At 42.2% G+C, this 19750-nt stretch overlaps 1 long non-coding RNA gene across 1 annotated transcript in view; it reads right to left on the bottom strand.

Annotated features, from left to right (window-relative positions):
- The window catches only part of LOC110261285, a 42437-nt gene extending 25674 nt beyond the window's left edge, over positions 1-16763 (bottom strand). Inside the window, exon 1 of the long non-coding RNA XR_002345335.1 lies at positions 14837-16763. This is a non-coding gene — a long non-coding RNA (uncharacterized LOC110261285). The remainder of the gene's footprint in view (positions 1-14836) is intronic.

The raw sequence follows: 19750 nt of genomic DNA, 5'->3' as shown, positions 1-19750 counted from the left end.
TTTTGTTTATCTGGAACTGTATTAATTTTTCCTTCATTTTTGAAGGACTATTTTAATAATATAGAATCCTTGCTTGACAGGGGTGTTTTTACTCCCCCAGCATTTTTCATTTCATCCCACTGCCTTCTAAACACCACAGTTTCTGATAAGAAATCAGCTGCTAATCTTTTTGAGGATCCTTTGTCTGTGACAAGTCTCTGCTCGCTTGCTTTCAAGACTTTTCTCTTTGTTTTTCAACAATTTTAGTATACTGTGTTTCAGTGTGGATCTAAGTTTATCTTGAATTTATTAACATCAGTTCATTAAACTTCTTGCATGTGTAGTTTCATGTCTTTTATCAAATTTGGGACATCCTCTATGGCTCACTCATATCACTGGCTGTTGACTAGGAGGTCACCTGAGGCAGCTGCCAGGAACACCTATATTGCTTCAGTGTGGCTTCAACTTCTCACAGTATGGTGGCCGAGTTCCAATATGGAGCATCCCAAGAGTAAGTATTCCAAGACAACTAGGCAGAAGCTCCAGGATTCTTATGACCTAGCCTTAGAAGTCACAGAACATTACTTCTGCCATATTCTATTGGTGAAGCTAACCACTAAGAGCATTCCAAATTCAAGAGATAAGGAACGCCCTATCTCCCCACAATGGGCCAGTATCAAATGATTTGTGGCCCATTTTTAACCCACTATAAATATCCTGTTGATACAAGAAAGTTTCCAGAGCAAGCAAATGAGATTAGAGCTTTCAAAGATAGGTCTCCCATTTCCTGCCTAGGACGGACAGGGATTTGGGAATGTCCTACACTTAAAGCAGTGAGAGGAAAGCCCCGCACTGAAGACAGAGGACAAAGATATAAGGGTGAAAAGTAATAAAATACCCTGCCTCCTCAGGATAAGAGAAAAAGGTACTACCTCAATGATGTTCCTTAGGATGTGAAGGGTGCAGAAAAGTAATTTGATTGGATTCAATAATTAGTTATTTGGGGGGAAACCTCCAGTAAAGAACTAAATGGTACTTTTTTTTGTTTGTTTTAATATACCTGTGGCATATGGAAGTTCCTGAGCCAGGGGCTGAATGGGAATTGCAGCTGAAGGCTACACCATAGCAACACCACATCAGTGACCTATGCTGCAGCTTGCAGCAAAGTTGGATCCTTAACCCAACTAAGCAAGGCCAGGTATTGAACCTACATCCTCACAAAGACAATATCAACTCCTTAACCTGCTGAGCTGCTGAGCTACAATGGGAAGTCCTAGATGTACCTTTTTTTTGTTTTGTTTTGTTTGTTTTTAGGGCTGCAGCTTATGGAGGTTCCCAGGCTAGGGGTTGAATGGGACCTTTGGCTGTTGACCTGTGCCACAGCAGTGCAAGATCTGAGCCACATCTGTGACCTACACCACAACTCACAGCAACACTGGATCCTTAACCCACTGAGTGAGGCCAGGGATTGAACCAGCATCCTCATGGATACTAGTTGGGTTCGTAACCTGCTGAGCCAAAACAGAAACTCCCATACCTTTCTTAATAATGTAACTTATACAACAAAATTCCATGGTAAAATGTAGTTACATAATTAAGAAATTTTAAAGGCAGTCCTTTTAAACATAGATTTAGGATATGGATGCCTGCTACTACTTCTATTTAACATATTATTGGAATTCCTAAACAGTGATCTAAGACAAAATATGTGAGGACTGAAGAAATTTAGATTCATCCACTTAGAAAATCCAACCAAATGATCATGTAAACTATTAGACAACTCTGAGAATTTAGCTGCTTTGCTAGATTCAAGATCCTTTTATTAGAAACAATAAAATTTCTCCACACTTGTTTAATAATTAACACACAAGACCACTATGGGAAAACTTTTAAACTCTTAAAGGGGAAGTTTCGAATAAATGTAGATATTCTAAGTTTTTGGATCAGATGACTTAGCAAAATAAAAATATTAATTTCTCCAAGTTGATACATAAATTCAATTAGATTCTAAATAAAATTCCAGTGGGATTTTTTTTGAGCTATCTTATAATCTTATATTAAAAGCTAAAGTCTAAAATGCAATAAATAGTTAAGTTACCTTTAAAAAAATATCAAGAATTGACTTCCCTTACCAAACCTAAAGTACTACAAACCTAAAATAATGAAAATAACATTGTGATGACATAAGATCAAACAGACTATGTAGTGGAGAATTGAATGTTGCCCAAAAAGAGTCTGGCCTTTTCCCTTGGCTTCTGGGAGGCAATGTAAACCTCTGAGATGTCATTCTTAATGAGAATGTCTTGTTTTCTTGGGGGCCATGGGTCACACTGGATAGTCAGTCTCACAATGTGACTTAGGATGGGGGCTAGCCACACCAGCTAATAATATGATTTACGGTAAGGGTTTGGAGCATGTATTATCAGTCAGCCTCTGGGGCTGGAGACAGAGACTAGCCATGTGCACAACCAGTCATACCTGTGCTGGAGCCTCAACACAAACTCTGAACATGAAGGCTTAAGTGAACTTCCATGGTTGGCAAAACTCTGCATGTATTGTTAGAAGTGATGCTGGGAAAGTTACACAGTCCTGACTATAAAGGGAGAGTGACAACAGTTCTGCATTTGGTACTTTTCTTTGATTCTTCTCTATACACTTATTCCCTTGACTGATTTTAATCTGTTTTCCTTGTAATAAGACATAACTCTGAATATAAAAGGTTTGAGAAAATTCTGTGAGTCCTTCTAGAAAATTATCAAAACTTAAGGTAGTTTTGAGAACCCCTCAGACTTACAATTGGTGTCAGAAATGGTGGCAGTTCTGTGTGGACCTTTCCCTCTAGTTGCTTACTTTCCCAAAAACCAGTGGAACTGAAGAGGGAAATACACACATACACATACTCTTTACCAGTGATGAAATGATAAATTATTAGAAAATTATATTGGGAAACTAGCTTATTACATGAGAAAAATATAAGTGGGTTCCTATTGTAAGTGATACACAAATAGGGAATCGGGTGGGGTAAAAAACCTAGTTGTGAAAGATACTACTAATGAGAGAAAAATCTTATAGAATATTTTTGTGACCTAAGTTGGGGAGACTTTAACACAAGATCCAAGAAAGCACAAAGTATAAGTAAAAAGAATTTTAAAGATGGCTTACACTATGCCAAAATTAATGTTTATTAAGCACAGGACCCCAAAGCTACCAGAAAAAAATGACAGGCTGAGAGAAGATATTTATAACATCTGGCACTAACATGTAACTATCACCTAGACTATCACCTAGAATATGCAACTAAACTATACAAATCAAAAAGAAAAAAGTAGATACCCCAATAAAAAGTGAGAAAAAGATATGAGCTAATTTTGAAGAATAAGAAAACCAAATATTTAACAAGTCAAAGAAACCTTATAGCAAGTAAAATTTTATACATAGCTGAAAATAAGAAAGCTGGATAATGCCAAGTGTTGGCAGTGATGTGGAAAAGGGAGAACTCTTACACACTACTAGCAGGAATATTCAACCATAGTGGAGAGTGGCCTGGCAGGTCTGGTCAAATTAAATATAAATTAGGTATGATACAGCAATCCCAATCCTGGGTATATACCCCAGAGAAAAAGTCACATTTCTGTAAGAGATAAGTATAAAAATTTAATCACTGTTTTGTTGGAGGGGTGGAGTTTGTTTGTGAGATCAGAGGCAATCTGGTATCCATCACTCAGGGACTGGCCAAATAAAATCAGGTGGAATTTTATGGAGCAGTACAAACTAAAGAACTGGACATGGTTTTTGATGAGTGAAAAAAGTTTTATAAAAGTCTATTGTGTCATATATTGCTCATGTAAATTAAAAATAAAAGCAATAAAAAATAAAAGCAGCAGAAGACATTTGTGGTTTTTTGGGGTTTTTTGTTTTGTTTTTTACAAAGAGGCACTTAAACTTAAGGACATAGTGAGTTTGAAGGTATCAGAGGTAGGGATAAGAGGGAATCACATAAAAGTTACATTAAAAAATTATAATAAAAATTACATCTGTGTTTTGGGGTCTTTTTTGGCCATGCCCTGGGCCAGAAGTTCCTGGGCCAGGGATCAAAACCCACGTCACAACAGTGACAACACTGAGCTCTGAACCGCTAGGCCACCATCAGGGAACTCCACATCTGTGTATTTTTTTAATATGCTAAAAACAGCATGTCAAAGAAAGTATTTTTAAATGGAAAAGGTCCCTCTGACAAATGTTTTTAAGAAAACAGAAGGCTTGGGGAGAGCAGAAGAAAGCACCTGACCCAGCTCTGGGTAAGGCATGATGACGTCTTCTCTGAATAAATAAAGACAAATTAAATAAATCCCATGTGAGCTGGGAATACAGTAACAGATATTTTAATTTTAGGTAAAGGAACCTCATGTGTAGTATCATAGAAGTGGCAGAATGAATGAGGATTATGCAGATGACAAGAAAATCACATGGGGTCCAGAGAGATAAGTTTAGGTAATCAGAGGCCAGATGAGGAAGCATCTGGCAAATTATGCAGAACAGATCAGTCATTATCCAGTGGATAAAGGGAAACAATAATAGATTTAAGCTGGAAAGTGACTACTGTAGACAGATTCTGGCACCATGAAGTAGGAATCCTGCTATAACAAATGCAAAAAAAAAAGAAGTGGTAATTTTGGACGATAGAATACTATTCAATGCTAAAAAAATGAGCTATTGTGGAGGAGAATTTTAATGCACAATAGGAAATGAAGGAAGCCAATCTGAAAAAAAGCCATTTTCATATGATTCCAACTGTATGACATTCTGGAAAAGGTGCAACTATGGAGACAGTAAAAAGATCAGTGGTTTCCAGGATGGGGGTTGGGAAAGGGATAAACAGGTGGATCACAGAGGATTTTCAGGGTAGCAAAAATACTCTGATACTGTAATGATGGATACCTGTAATATACAACGCAAAGAGTGAAACCTAATGTAAACTATAGATGTTGGGTGATTATGATGTGTCAAGATAGGTTCATCAATCATAACAAATGCACCACTTTGGTAGGTGATGTTAATGGGGAGGCTATGCTTATGTGGGGCCAAGAGGTATATGGCAAAACTCTAAACCTTCCTCTTAATTTTCCTGTGAACCTAAAACTGCTCTAAAATACAAAATCTTAGAGTTCCTGTCGTGGCTCAGCGGTTAACGAACCCGACTAGCATCCATGAGGACACGTGTTCGATCCCTGGCTTTTGCTCAGCAGGTTGACGATCCAGCATTGCCATGAGCTGTGGTGTAGGTCGCAGATGTGGCTTGGATCCCGCACTGCTGTGGTGTAGGCCGACGGCTATAGCTCCAATTGGACCCCTAGCCTGGGAACCTCCATATGCTGCAGGTGCAGCCCTAAAAAGACAAAAAGACAAAATAAAATAAAACACAAAAACTTAAAAAAAAAAATCTACCTATGCTTTTTCAAAACATTTTTGTTACGAAATTTTCTTTGGCCACACCCATGGCACACGGAAGTTCCTGGGCCAGGGATTGAATCCAAGCTGCAGCTGCAACCTATGCCACAGTGTGGCAACACCAGATCCTTAACACGCTGAGCCACAGCAGGAAATCCTGAAATTCTGAAACGTATACAAAGGAGAGCAATAGACAAGCATATATTCATCACCTATGTTTAATGATGGTTGACAGAGTGTCATATTTGATTTATATATATTTTGCTAACTAGCTTAAATTAGATGTTAAATTAGACATTTCAGCTCTAAATGGTTCAGATTACATCTCTAAAGAATGGAACCTAATAAAATGGCACCACAGCTAACAAAATTAACAAGTCCTTAGCATCACTTAACATCATCTAATAACTAGTCTATATTCAATTGTAACTAACTGATCGTTGAATAATTAAATGTGATTTAGGGTTGTACAAAGTTTTATGATATGCATAAAATGTAAATTATTCAGCAGTGCATTCAAGGGCACTCCTTTTTTTTTTTATGGCCGTGCCCATGGCATAAAGAACTTCCCAGGCCACGGATTAAACTCACACCACAGCAATAACAATGCCAGATCCTTAGCCTCCGGAGCCACCAGGGAATTCCTATAGGGTACTGATTTAGGGCAAGATTAATGCAAACACACTTGCCAGTTTTTATAGTCCTAGGATTCTAGTTCAGAGGTTCCTGACACTTTGGGAGTTGTTACAGACTTAATGTTTGTGTCTTTCCAAAATTCCTATCTTGAAATCTAATCCCAAATATGATGGTATCTGGAGGTGGAGTCTTTGGAGATAATTAGGTCATGAGGATAGAAACCTCATAAATAGGAATAAAGGCAATGAAGGGACCACAGCACTCTCTTTGGGTCATGTGAGGTTAAAAGAAGTTGCTAGTCTGCAATCTGGTAGAGGATTCTCACCAGAACTCAATCATGCTAGCCAGCACCCTGATTTGACCTCCAATCTCCAAAACTATGAGAAATGTTTAAGCCACTGGGTTGATGGTATTTTATTATACCAGCCTGAACTAAGACAGGCTTATTTCTTTGGGAATTTAAGTCAATTTTTTAAATCTAATCCCTAGAAAAATATACCTAAGATCCAATATGCAACTCCATACATACAACTTATGAGAATTCAAGGACATCTTGGGAACCTTTCCAAGGAGTCCCCAAACTTCAGGTCAAGGAGATTAGTTCCTTATCTGTGACTATTAAATAACTACTGGGCCACGCTACAGCCTAATGATGGAGAGCTGGTAAGGCTGACTCAGCGTTGCACATCACCCAAACTCTGTCAACTTTAAGCTGGACCCTTCAGAAATAACAATGAACCCCATGCTTCCTCTCCTTCATTCCTGCCTGAACCCCTACAGGGTTGAACCACATCTCTGTGTTAAAAGCCTCAATCACAAACCATCTTTCAAACTCTTCCTAAAGCAGGTCTCTCTCAGGTATCTCCTCTTTGGCCTTAAAAACTACTATTTATGAGGTAGATAATGTTACTATATTTCATCAAACTGAAGATACCACTGGTTAACAAAAAGGCATCCCAACTTCAGAAATGCAAAGAGAATATGTCATTCTTAGAGCCTTACAGATTCAACTCTTGGTAAAGAGCTCTGCACTGACCACCTTCCAAAACGACCTATTCAAATCCTGGGACACCCCTCCCCGACTCCCCAGTTTCCCCCACTCTTGAAATGAAATGGTTCACTTCAGATTTAGAAGAGTGCTTCTAAGGGCCTTGCTTTGTTCCTGTCCTGTCTTTCTGGCTGGCCAGTCCCAGTGCATCATGGGCTAGTGAATATTCCACATGGCAACACAGGTTACAAGGCTTTTCAATTCTCTCCAAGATATGTAGTCCACACTATCAGGGCTGTGCGGAACACAAAGCTCCCTGGAGGTAGGGACTTTGTTTCATGAATAAATACACGAAAAGAGGGTGGGGAGAGTAGGGGTGGTAAGAGTAGGAATTCGGTAATCTGAGAATGTATCTTTAGCGCTCTCACTCCCTGGAAATGTAAGGAATTGAGGATCAACTGCTCAGAGAAACCTAACAGGATTGCAAACTTTACACAAAATGTTGAGTGTAAGTCATGATAAATGAGATGGTGTTTGAATAAAGAGGGAAAATCACAATTCATCTGGGCCATGTTATAAGCCACTTAAGGCTTAAGTGTTACAAATTTCTCCATTCAGGCTCTTCTGATGGGGAGTAGAGTCCTGTAAGTTTGGAGCAAGAAGGAGACAGAAGGCTTGCAGGACTGTCTTACAGCTTCCAAATGCACAATTTGAAACTCACTCTTGCTTCCTTCCCTGGCCCCTGATAATACATGAAGGTTCTTCAGGCCCTAAAAACTCCTAAAGCTGGAGTTGAGTCCCTCAGACACCAGGCTGCAGCCTGAATCCTTGAAAAAAATGGCTGTATTTTGCCAGAGAAAATGCATTAGGCTCAAGAGGATGTAATTCACAACCTTCTCTCTTGAACAGGGCGCATACACACCAGAGATGTTCAAGCAATGTGTTTAAATCACCCTAATAGCAATGATGATATCATTAATATTGGAACTAGGTAAGAACTTGTATATATTCCCTCATTTGAGTCTCAAAAAAGGGAAAAAAAAAAACCCCATAAAACAAAAGTGCAACATTAAGTATCTTCCCCCATTTTACAGATGATGGAAACCAGGTTAAGGTAACATATCCAAAATGACAGAGCTTGTAGGTAAAAGACCCCAGAATAGAATACAGGCTTCTCTGACTCCAAAACTAGGCCCCTGTAGGTAAGACAGTGCAGCCTTGAGGAGCATGAACTCCAGCTGTCTTCTATGGTTATATGAACCTGAGACAGGCTAGGACCTGGGACCCTTTCCTGCAGTGCTTGCACCTCGACAAACATCTCCTCCAGCAGCATAATACAAAGAAACCATAAGGGACTAAAAATAACTGCTTACAGTTGGGACAAATTATGCACAATGAGATACAAAAAGACCAAAAACCCTACTGCTATTCTGTGGAGTCAGGAGCAAAAGCAAGGTACTGCACAGACAGCACCACCAAGTGGGTGGGCTGACCATCTAAGCCACCCCTACCCTCACCCCATATAAAGAACCAGCTCACCTCCTCTCAGGGAGCGAAAAAGGGAACTTGTTATATGTTTTCTCTCTGTTGTGCTGCAGCACAAGTCCCATGAAGCCTTCTATGAATTTCTCATCTGGCCTCTTTTCAATTTCCTAATGCTATTGATTAAAGAGTCAAAGAACTCTGGTCAGTAACCGAACCACATTTGTAAAATCACATTTAAAGACCAAGTCTGCAACTCAGGTGAATCTCTGTGCTAGGAACCTTCAAACCAAAACTCCAATTCCTGTCTTCTCTCCAACAAGAGGTCATTTTCCCGGGGATTTTCTAAGGCTATTGGGGGAAAGGAGAAAGAAGCAGGAGGGATTCACAGCTGTAGACATCAGGGAGCCTAGAAAATGACAGCCCTGAACAGTCATTATCATGCTCCATAAATAGGTACTGATACCAAAAGGGAACAGGACTGGCTTATACATGATTTAATTTGAACACCTTAAACATCTAGAGAAGGAAGAATGCACAAAGCCCAAAATTAGTAGGAGGAGAGGAATCACAAAGATTAGAGCAGAAATTAATAACACAGAGACAAAGAAAATAATAGAGAAAATCAATGAAACCAAAAGTTGGTTCTTTGAAAAGATCAACAAAATTGATAAACATTTAGCCGGATTCAAAAAAAAAAAAAAAAAGGAGGGGGTTCAAATAAATAAAATTAGAAATAAAAAAGGAGGTTACAACTGACACCACAGAAATACAAAGGATTATAAGCAATTACTATGTATTCCGATAGAATGGACAAGTGTTAAGAAATGGACAGATTCTTACAAAGATACAAACTACGGAGACTGAACCAGGGAGAAACAGAACATATGAGGAGACCAATCACAAGCACTGGAATTGAAAATGTGATTTAAAAATTTCCAACAAAAAAAAGTCCAGGATCCGATGGCTACACAGGTGAATTCTACCAAAAATTTAGAGAAGAGTTAACATCTGTCCTTCTGAAACTCTTTTTTTTTTTTTTTTTTTTTTTTTTTTTTTTGCTTTTTAGGGCCACACCTGTAGCAGCATATAGAGGTTCCCAGACTAGGGGTCAAATATTGGAGCTACAGCTGCTGGCCTATGCCACAGCAACTTGGGATCCCAGCCATATCTGTGATCCTGAACAGCCCTGAACAGTCATTATCATGCTCCATAAATAGGCAATAGGCAAGGCAACAGCGGATCCCCGACCCACTGGGTGAGGCCAGGGATTGAACCACATCCTCATGGATACTAGTCAGATTTGTTTCCACTGCACCACGATAGGAACTCCTCCTTCTGAAACTCTTCTTCCAAAAAGATTTCAGAGGAAGGAAAACTCCCAGCTCATCCAGATACCAAAACCAAACACACCACAAAAAAAAAAAGAAAATTATAGGCCAGTATCACTGATGAACAGAGATGCAAAAATTCTCAACAAAATATTAGCAAACCACATCTAAATATATATTAAAAAGATCATACACCATGATCAAGCAGGATTTATCCAGGGATGCAAGGATTCTTCAATATCTGCAAATCTATCAGTGTGATACACCACATCAAGAAACTGAAAAATAAAAACCATTTGATCATCTCAACAGATGCAGAAAAAGCTTTTCACTAAATTCAATATCCATTCCTGAGAAAAACTTTCCAGAGAGTGGGCATAGAGGGGAACTACCTCAATATAATAACAGCTGTTTATGACAAACCCAGAGCTAACATCACTTATAATGGTGAAAAACTGAAAGCATTTCCTCTAAGATCAGGAATAAGACAAGGATGTCCACTTTCACACTATTACTCAACATAGTTTTGGAAGTCCTAGCCCTGGCAATCAGAGAAGAAAAATAAATAAAAGGAAGCCAAAAAGGAAAAGGAGTAAAACTATCAATGTTTACAGATAGTTTTTCTAGATATATATAGATTTTCTAGAAAGTCCTAAAGACACTACCAAGAAACTGTTAGAGATCATCAGTGAATTTGGTAAAGTTGCAGGATAAAAAATTAATACTGAATGTCAACTGCAGAAATCAACTACATTTCTGTATACTAACAATAAAAGATCAGAAAGAGAAATTGGGGAAATCATCCCAGTTACATAAAAAAGAATAAAATACCTAGAAATAGACCTACCTGAAGAGACAAAAGACCTGTACTCTGAAAATTATAAGATACTGATGAAAGAAATCAAAGGTGATATGAATAGATGGAAAGATATACCATGCTCTTGGATTGGAAGAATCAGCATGGAAAGACAGTCTCTTCAATAAGTGGTGCTAGGAAAACTGGACAGCTGCATGTAAAAGAATGAAATAAGAACATTCTCTAACAGCATACACAAAAATAAACTCAAATGGATTTAAGACCTAAATCTAAGGCCAGATACTATAAAACTCCTAGAGGAAAACATATGTAGAACACTCTTTGACATAAATCACAGCAAGCATCTTGTTTGATCCACCTCCTAGAATAATGACAATAAAGACAAAATAAACCAATGGGACCAAATTAAACTCAAAAGCTTTTGCACAGCAAAGGAAACCTGCTGAGACCAGCTCAGTGAGTAGGGGCAAAGGATGGGTGCTGCAAAGCTTAAGAAATGTTAAACAGAAACAAAGAAAGACATATATACAGAGTAAAGTTTAAAGATGGGACCGACGGACTCAAGACCTCATGGGTCAAGAGCCCAGAATGCCGATGCCTCAACGTCTTTATTGTGCTCTCAGGAAGGCAAACAATGTGAGAAAATAGAAACCTCAAGGCCCTCTGCCTCCTCAGTTGAATTTTAACTCTGACCTTTACTCTAAAGGGCATCGATAAGGCTGGCATCAGCTATCTATGAATAACATCTTGAGGAACAGTGTTTGCTTGAGCAGTTTTCTGACTTGAACTGACCCGGTTTTCCAAAGTCAACACCTTGTTCTTTCAGTTAATGCATGACCTGCTGAGCCAGTTCCCTCTAGCCCCTTACTTATAGTTTCCTTAGGGTTTAGAAAATACATCAGGAAGATTTCTCCCCACAAAAAAACAAAAAGACAACCCATGGAATGGGAGAAATCTTTGCAAATGATGCAATCAACAAAGGTTTTAATCTCCAAAATACACAAACAACTCATACAAGTCAACAACAACAAAAAAACACAATCAAAAAATGGGCAGAAGACCTAAACAGACATTTCTCCAAAGAAGACATACAGCAGGCACAAGAAAAAATGTTCAACATCACTAATAATTAGAGAAATGCAAATAAAAGCTACAATGAGATACCACCTCACACCAGTTAGAGTGGCCATTATTAACAAATCAACAAGCAACAAATGCTGGAGAGGATGTGAAGGAAAAGGACCCCTTCCTCACTGTTGGTGGGAATGAACATTGGTGCAACCTCTATGGAAAACAATATGGAGGTACCTCAAAAAACTAAATACAAAAATACCATATGATCCAGCAATCCTATTCCTGGGCATATATTCGAACAAAATTTTCATTGAAAAAGATACATGTACCCCTATGTTCACTGCAGTGTTATTCACAATAGCCCAAGACATGGAAATAACCTAAATGTCCACTGACAGATGAATGGATTAAAAAGATGTGGTACATATATACAATTGACTACTACTCAGCCATAAAAAAGATAAATTAACATCATTTGCAGCAGCATGGATGGAACTAGAGATTCTCATACTAAGTGAAGTAAGTTAGAAAGAGAAAGACAAACACCATATATATGTGGAGTCTAAAATACAACATAGGAGTTCCCGTCGTGGCACAGTGGTTAACGAATCCGACTAGGAACCATGACGTTGCGGGTTCGGTCCCTGCCCTTGCTCAGTGGGTTGATGATCCGGCGTTGCTGTGAGCTGTGGTGTAGGTTGCAGACGCGGCTCGGATCCTGCATTGCTGTGGCTCTGGCATGGGCCGGTGGCTGCAGCTCCGATTCAACCCCTAGCCTGGGAACCTCCATATGCCGTGGGAGCGGCCCAAGAAATGGCAAAAAGACCAAAAAAAAAATTTTTTTAATAAAATAAAATACGACATAAATGACCTATCTACAAAACAGAAACAGATCATGGACATGGAGGACTAACTTGTGTTTGCTAGGGGGGTAGGGGGAGAGAGGGGGATGAACACAGTTTGGGGTTAGTAGATGCAGACTGTTACATTTAGAACAGATGGGTGGTGGGGTCCTGCTATACAGGTACAAGGAACTGTGTCCAGCCTCTTGGGTTAGAACACAAAGGAAAATGAAAAAAAAAAAAGTGTGTGCATGGGTGTCTTGGTCACTTGGCTGTACAGCAGAAATCAAAGGAACATTGTAAAAAAATTATTTTTTAATTTTGAACTTTGGACTAACCAAAACAGCCTGTTTGTGGCCTATTAAATATATATTGCGCATCTGCTTTAGCTGTTAGGGAAAAAAATACATTCAGAGAATAGTACAAAGATGCATTCTGATTATTATCCTCATTGTAACAGTTTCAAATATTTGTCAGATACTATGACAAAACAATCATAGTACCTGACATAAGAGAGAGGTAATGCTTTCATAATACAAACTATAGATGCTAAACCTGGAACTCAAGATTATTTCCAACTCTGTGTCCACTCCCCAAATTAGGCAGGACCATGTCCCATTTCAGTAGGAAGTAGCCAGAGGGGTTATTGCCCCATTCCTTGAAAGAGTTGGGAAAAACTAAAACAGAAATGGAAACAAAACCGACATCCTCTGTCAAGTTTATGAGTAACCTCTGTATCCAAACCGTTATTCCCATACCTGTTCTGCACCTGTTCCTCCTCAAGACTAAGTATCAAAGAAAAGGAGGATTGAAGCAGAGCAGGGTCCTATGGTCCTTCTCCCGCCTTTTGCAGAAAAACTTTAGACAAAGAATAAGTTTAACCAGAGAAGTGAGAAAATACAGAAGCAAAGGAAGCAGTCAAGGAGTTACTGCTGTAGCACAGTGGGTTAAGAATCCCAACTGCAGCGGCTTGGGTTGCTGGGGAGGTATGGGTTCAATCCCTGGTCAGGCACTGTGTGTTAGAGCATCCTGTGCTGCCGCAGTTTGCAGCATATGTTGCAGCTGCAGCTCTGATTCAATTCCTAGCCTAAGGATTTCCATATGCCATGGGCACGGCTACTTAAAAAAAAGGAAAGCAGTCGAACAGGACAAAATAGTAACAGTTCTGTCACTAAAACAAAGTCAAGGACTTTTAGATCTTCCTCAAGGCCTGCAGATATCCTTCCAGCTGTTTTGTGGAGACTGAAACTCCCACCAGGTGGAAGATGTTACCTAAACGATGACCAGGCTGTAGCCATGACATAAGCTGCCGCCACAATTCTGAGAACTGGCCTCAAAGAAATGGGAAACAATCCACCCTGGAACTAAACACTAACTGTACTCAAAACAATCAAGCTAACACTGATCAGACCACCGCATGACCAATTTTCAAGCTGACTATGCTGTTCTGCAAATAGCCTTCTCCTTCCACCCTATATACGTCTCCAAAACGCCCCCTCTAAAAGCCCTTTGCGGAGGATTTCACTTTCCTTCCCACCCCTGCCTCCCTCGGGTATAAAGTAAACTTTCCTTTCCACCAACCTTGCTGTCCATTGGTTTCCAAGCAGTAAGCAGCCAGACCCTACCTTCCACAAGAAAATCTCATCTTGAGCCCACTTTTAGGAGAGACGCTACAAGGAAGAGAAATGTAGGGAGGAAGGCTCCAGCCTTCCCTTCAAGGAAGCCATATGTTCAGACACTCACCCGATCCCGTTCTGGCAGTGGCAGCCGCTTTTTCAAGCAGAGAGAAAGAAAATGTTCAGGAACTTCAGGATCACCAGGGAATTAATCACTAGGCTATTAAGGGTGGTCCCAGTAACTGTCACACAAAGCTGTCATACGCTCACAATGGCACAGCCACAGAGGGTCACACACTCTCACAACCTGGTGATGGCTTCGGTCATACAGGCCGCAACAATGTCGCCTTAATTACAGATAACGTGGTAACGCACTACACCAGGTCACACGGAGACCCCCACAAACAAGCTATTAGGGCTTCACACACGCTATTAGGAAACTAACACACACTCGAAGGAGCAGCCCAGAGGGCACACCGAAGAACGCAAGCCAACAAACCGGACAGACGCGGGCACACTCCCGCGCAAAGACCGACAGACCGCCCCTCGGCCCACTCAGGCCGCCCCTCTGGGGCGTCGCGCAGCAACACCTAGTGCCCCCGGAATCCGACAGAAGCACTTACCTGCCTCACCCGAGACAACCGTGGCACCAACGCTGCGACGTCACAAAACCGACTCGGGCGCAGTGGCCCCTGGGAAATGTAGTTGCGGGAGGGGAACGGTTGGAATCGCTCGAGCGCGAAGGCCTCTGGGGCTCGTAGTTTAGGAAGGAGACGCCAATGCCCAGAGTGCTGTCACCTTCGCAAGGGGAGATCCTGGAAACGCCCCAGAGCCAAACCCAGCCCCGTACCCTGATCTGCGCGACGAGCTGGGGCTGGGGTTCCAAGTGGTGCTCTTGCACAGAGAAGGGGCGTTAGGGGAAGGGGTGGGACGGAGGGCACTGAAATCAGAGGTGGAAAGGAATAAGCTTGGAACTGGGGAGCAGGGGAAGTGGTGGAGAGGAGAGGAGGGGCGACAGGAAGGATTCAAGCCCCAGAGGTGGGAGGATCTTCCTAGGAGAGGAGCGCTCTGGAGATGGTAGTCCAGGGAGCCAGCAAGCTAAGAGTTCACCTTACTTTTGGCAGCTCATTGCCTTCGTTATAGCTGGCCTCAGAGGCTGGTAGATAAACTTTGGGACACTCGTTTGTCCTGGTGTCGCTGTTTGTCTCAGGTCAGGCATAGCAGGAGAAAAAGACTTGTGAGGGCTGCAGAAACAGAGTCTGTCGTCTTGAGTGAGGCGGCTGTCTCCCAAATAGGAAGGAAACAGTTGAAGCACTATGGCAGAGGGCGACCCATGATGCAGGTACAGTCTTTCATGGGTGCTGGAATCCTGAAGGGTTGGTAGAGGGGGAATCCTGGGGGCTTCAAACACCAGGGCCTGCCAAAATTCACGCCAGGTGCTGCCCAAGGCAAGGCAATGGTTTCCTCTGGCTAACACTAATTATATGCTCAATTTTTCTGTAAGAATCAGAGGCATTCCCATATCTTGGGTCCAGAATAAGCTAAATATCTGGATGGATATGAGGGAAAGGATTTTCCCCTTGATGACAGTGAGGAGGGGGCTAGCAAAAGGGACCAAGAAAAAATGGTGCAGATCATGGTGCTTCCCAATCTTTATCACAGCAGGAACAGAAAATGGTAATATTTGAGTGGCACACTAGAATTGTATAAGTTAGCCTGTAGATTAATCTGCTACAATAAAAACCTCCAAATGCTGTGGCCTAAATATGGTGCTTTACATCATTAGTCATTAGTGAAGGGCAAATCAAAACCACATAAGGCACCACTTCACATCCACTAGGATAACTATAATTTATAAAAGAAATAAGTGTTAGTGAGGACATGGAGAAATTTGAAAATTTGTACACTGCTGGTGATAATGTAAAATGTTTCAGCTACTGTAGACCACTGTTTGGCAGGCCCTCAAAATGTTAAGCAAAGAATTACCATGTGACTCAACAATTCCACTCCTAGTTCTACGCCTAGAGAACTGAAAACAAGTACAAGTACAGACATGTTCACAGCAGCACTATTCACCAAAAGGTGTAAATATCCCAAACATCCATCAACAAATGAACAGATAAACAAATTGTGGTGTATACATACAGTGGAATATAATTCAACCATAAAAAGAACTGAAGTACAAATAATGCTTACATGGATAAACCCACAAAACATTATGCTAAAGAAGTCAGATACAAAAGGTCACATATTGTATGATTCCATTTATGTGAAATATCCAAAGCAGATAAATCCATAGAGATAGAATGCTGATTAGTGGTTGCCAGGGGCTGAGGGGAGAATGTGAAGAAACTGCTTAATGGGTAAGGGGTTTTATTTTAGAATGATGAAAATATTTGGGAATTAGAGGTGGCAGATGCACAACATTGTGAATGTATCAAATACTATGAAATTGTTCAACTAAATATGGCCAATTGCACATTATGTGAATTTCACTTCAATAAGTTTATGTATTTATTTACTCACTTACTTGCTGCACCTGCAGCATATGGAAGTTCCCAGGCTAGGAGTCAAATAGGAGCTACAGCTGCTGGCCTATACCACAGCCACAGCAATGCCAGATCTGAGTCAAGTCCGTGATCTACACCATAGCTCATGGCAATGCTGGACCCCTGACCCGCTGAGTGAGGCCAGGGATTGAACCCACATGCTCATGGATACTAGCTGGATTCATTTCCACTGCACCATAATGGGAACGCCTTCGCTTCAATAAATTTTTAAATGTGAATGGCCTAAACACCCCAATTAAACAGCAGAGATTTTCAGATCAAATTTTAAAAACAATACCCAAATGCATGTTCTTCATGAGAAACCCATTTTATTTTGTAATTTTATTTTTTTAGCCACGCCTACAACATGTGGAAGTTCCCAGGTAAGGAATTGAGCCTGTGCCACAGGAGTGACAACAGCAAATCCTTAACCACGAGGCCACCAGGGAACTCAGAGATATCCATTTTAAATAGAGAGCCACAAATAAGTTAAAAAGTAAAATAATGGGAAAAGATATATTATCCTAAGCCTAATGAAAAGAAAGCTAGAGTGGGGTATATTAATATCAGATGAAGTAGATTTGGGAGCCAAGAATATTACCAGGGACTAAGAAAGTCATTTTGTAACGACATGGGGATAAATTAGTTAAGAGTACATAACAATCCCAAATGTTTATGCGTTTAATACAAGAGCTTAAAAATACATAAAGCAAAAACTGATAGAAATGAAAAAAAAGAGAAATTCACAATGATAGCCAAAGATGGCAAATAACTGATGAGATAGTAGACTTAATGCAAAAGAATAGAAAATACCCAACTATGTCTGATAATTTAGGAATATGCTTAAAGTGATACTTCAATAAATGGGAAGATATGGATTATCTGTAAAGAGTGCTGAGAAATGGTGTAGCTACGTGGGGTAAAAATTCGATTCTTGAGAGAGGACAAGATGGCGGAGGAGTAGGGGGACACGCTCGCCCTCTCCCACAAACACAACAAAAAAAGCACATCTACAGAATAAATGACTCGCACAGAACAGCAACCAATCGCTGGCAGAGGACCCTAAACTCCAATAACGGCAAGAAGTTCGTGACATTTTTGGGCAGAACGGGAGAAAAGAGGAGAGTGAGAGAAGGTGAATCCAAGCGGGACGGGCGCTCCCGAAGGGGAACTGCGAAGGAGAAAGGGATCCCGCACCCTGGAAAGTCACCTACCGGGGGAAAGATCAAACGAACCGGAGGAATCTCCAGATGCAGAGAAGAGTGTAGCAGTAAATTAGAGTACAGAAAAGCCGATCAAGAACCCAACGGACCATCTGAACTACGGGCACAGTCACCAAAAATTGAGACGCCTGGGTGGGGGCTGGGCACCGAATCCTCAGCTCCAGAGGTTAGTCCCCAGGAAAAGGCCGGGGGACGCCTGGGTGGGGGCTGGGCACCGAGACCTCGCCTCCGAAGGTTAATCCCTGAGAAAGGGCCGGGGGATGCCTGGGGGGAGGCAGGGCACCGAGACCTCGCCACCGAAGGTTAGTCCCCGAGAGGGAGCCGGGGGACGCCTGGGTGGGGGCTGGGCACCGAGACCTTGGCTCCAGGGATTAGTCCCCCGGCTAGGGGGGCAGGGCAGAGCAGAAACTGCTTGGGAGGTCTAGAAACCATTTGATGGGGCAGAGACTGCCTGGGAGACTAGAAAACAAAGCTGTCACAGAGGAAGGGAGCAATACTCTAGGAGCGGGGAAGTGGAAAGCCGCATCAGAGGGAACCTGGGAGAAGAGCCTGGTCTGCGCCCGTGCTGGGGAGGGGAGAGAAGAAGGGGTGGGTCCCCATCCATACCCCCCACGCCACAGCAAGCTTACAGGCCCGCTAGCTAGCTGAAAGCTGTGCTTCCCAGTGCATCCCATCCCCCCACCCCCGCCATGCCCTACGCTCTCACGGACCTGGGGCTGCCTGCCATCCAGGAGGGCTGGCCTCAACAATTGCCTGAAGCCTACCACCGCAGGGGCTGTCCCTGCACAGGCCTGCTTGCCCTTTGGAGGGGCTACACTTCCCCAGAGCAGCACCAAACACCACCAGCCCCCGAGAAAAGGCCTACAGCCCAGAAAAGCTAGAACAAGCTTAGCCAGGCTGTGAACAGATCGGCCTAATTCTCGGACGGTTTTTCTGAGTCGGGTTGCCCCGGGGAGGAGCCTCTTGGGTTTTCAACGGCCCTGCTACCCGGCCAAGCCCCCAGGGGATGCTCTAGTGGACTAGCTGCATAGGACTGCCAGCTCCAGGCAGGACCCCCTGCAGCCCAGAAAAGCTGCAACAAGCCTGGCCGAGTCGGGAAAAGATCTCAGATGGTTTTTCTGAGTTGGGCTGTCCTGGGGAGAAGCCTCTTGGGTCTCCAACGGCCCTGCTACCCGCCCAAGCCCCCAGGGGGTGGCCCACTCCCGTGAAATAACTGCTCAGCACCACCAGCCCCCTGGAAGAGCCCCTGCAGCCCAGAAAAGCTGCAACAAGCTCGGCCAGACTGTGAAAAGATCCGCCTACATTCTCAGGCTGTCCTTCTAAGTTGGGCTGCCCTAGGGAAGAGCCTCTTAGGTTCTCAGTGCCCCAGATAGCTGCTCCAGCCCCCAGGGGGTGATGCACCCCTGAAGAGCAGCTGCCCAGCACCGCCAACCCCCTGCAAGAACCCCACAGCCTAAAAACACCAGAGCAAGCTCTGCATGACCAAGTGAAATCTGCTACCATCGTGGTGTGAACCTCCCAGTACTGTCTGCCCTCAGGAAGTCCTCCTTTGCTTCAAAGAAACACTGTTAGCCCCATCAACACTCCAGAAAAGCCACACTGCCTCAAAAAAGATTGACCAACAACGCCAGCCCTCAGGAAATATTCCACGGCAGTGACAAGGCAAACACTGCCCGATAACGGAGAGTACAACTCCCTCAGGAGAAAGAAAACAACAAGCAAGATGAAGAAGCTGAGAAACCACTCCCAGTCAAACCAACAGGAG

This window comes from Sus scrofa, chromosome 6 (genome assembly GCF_000003025.6).
Source record: "Sus scrofa isolate TJ Tabasco breed Duroc chromosome 6, Sscrofa11.1, whole genome shotgun sequence".
Classification (NCBI taxonomy): Eukaryota; Metazoa; Chordata; class Mammalia; order Artiodactyla; family Suidae; genus Sus; species Sus scrofa.
This window is presented reverse-complemented; position numbering and strand designations above follow the sequence as displayed.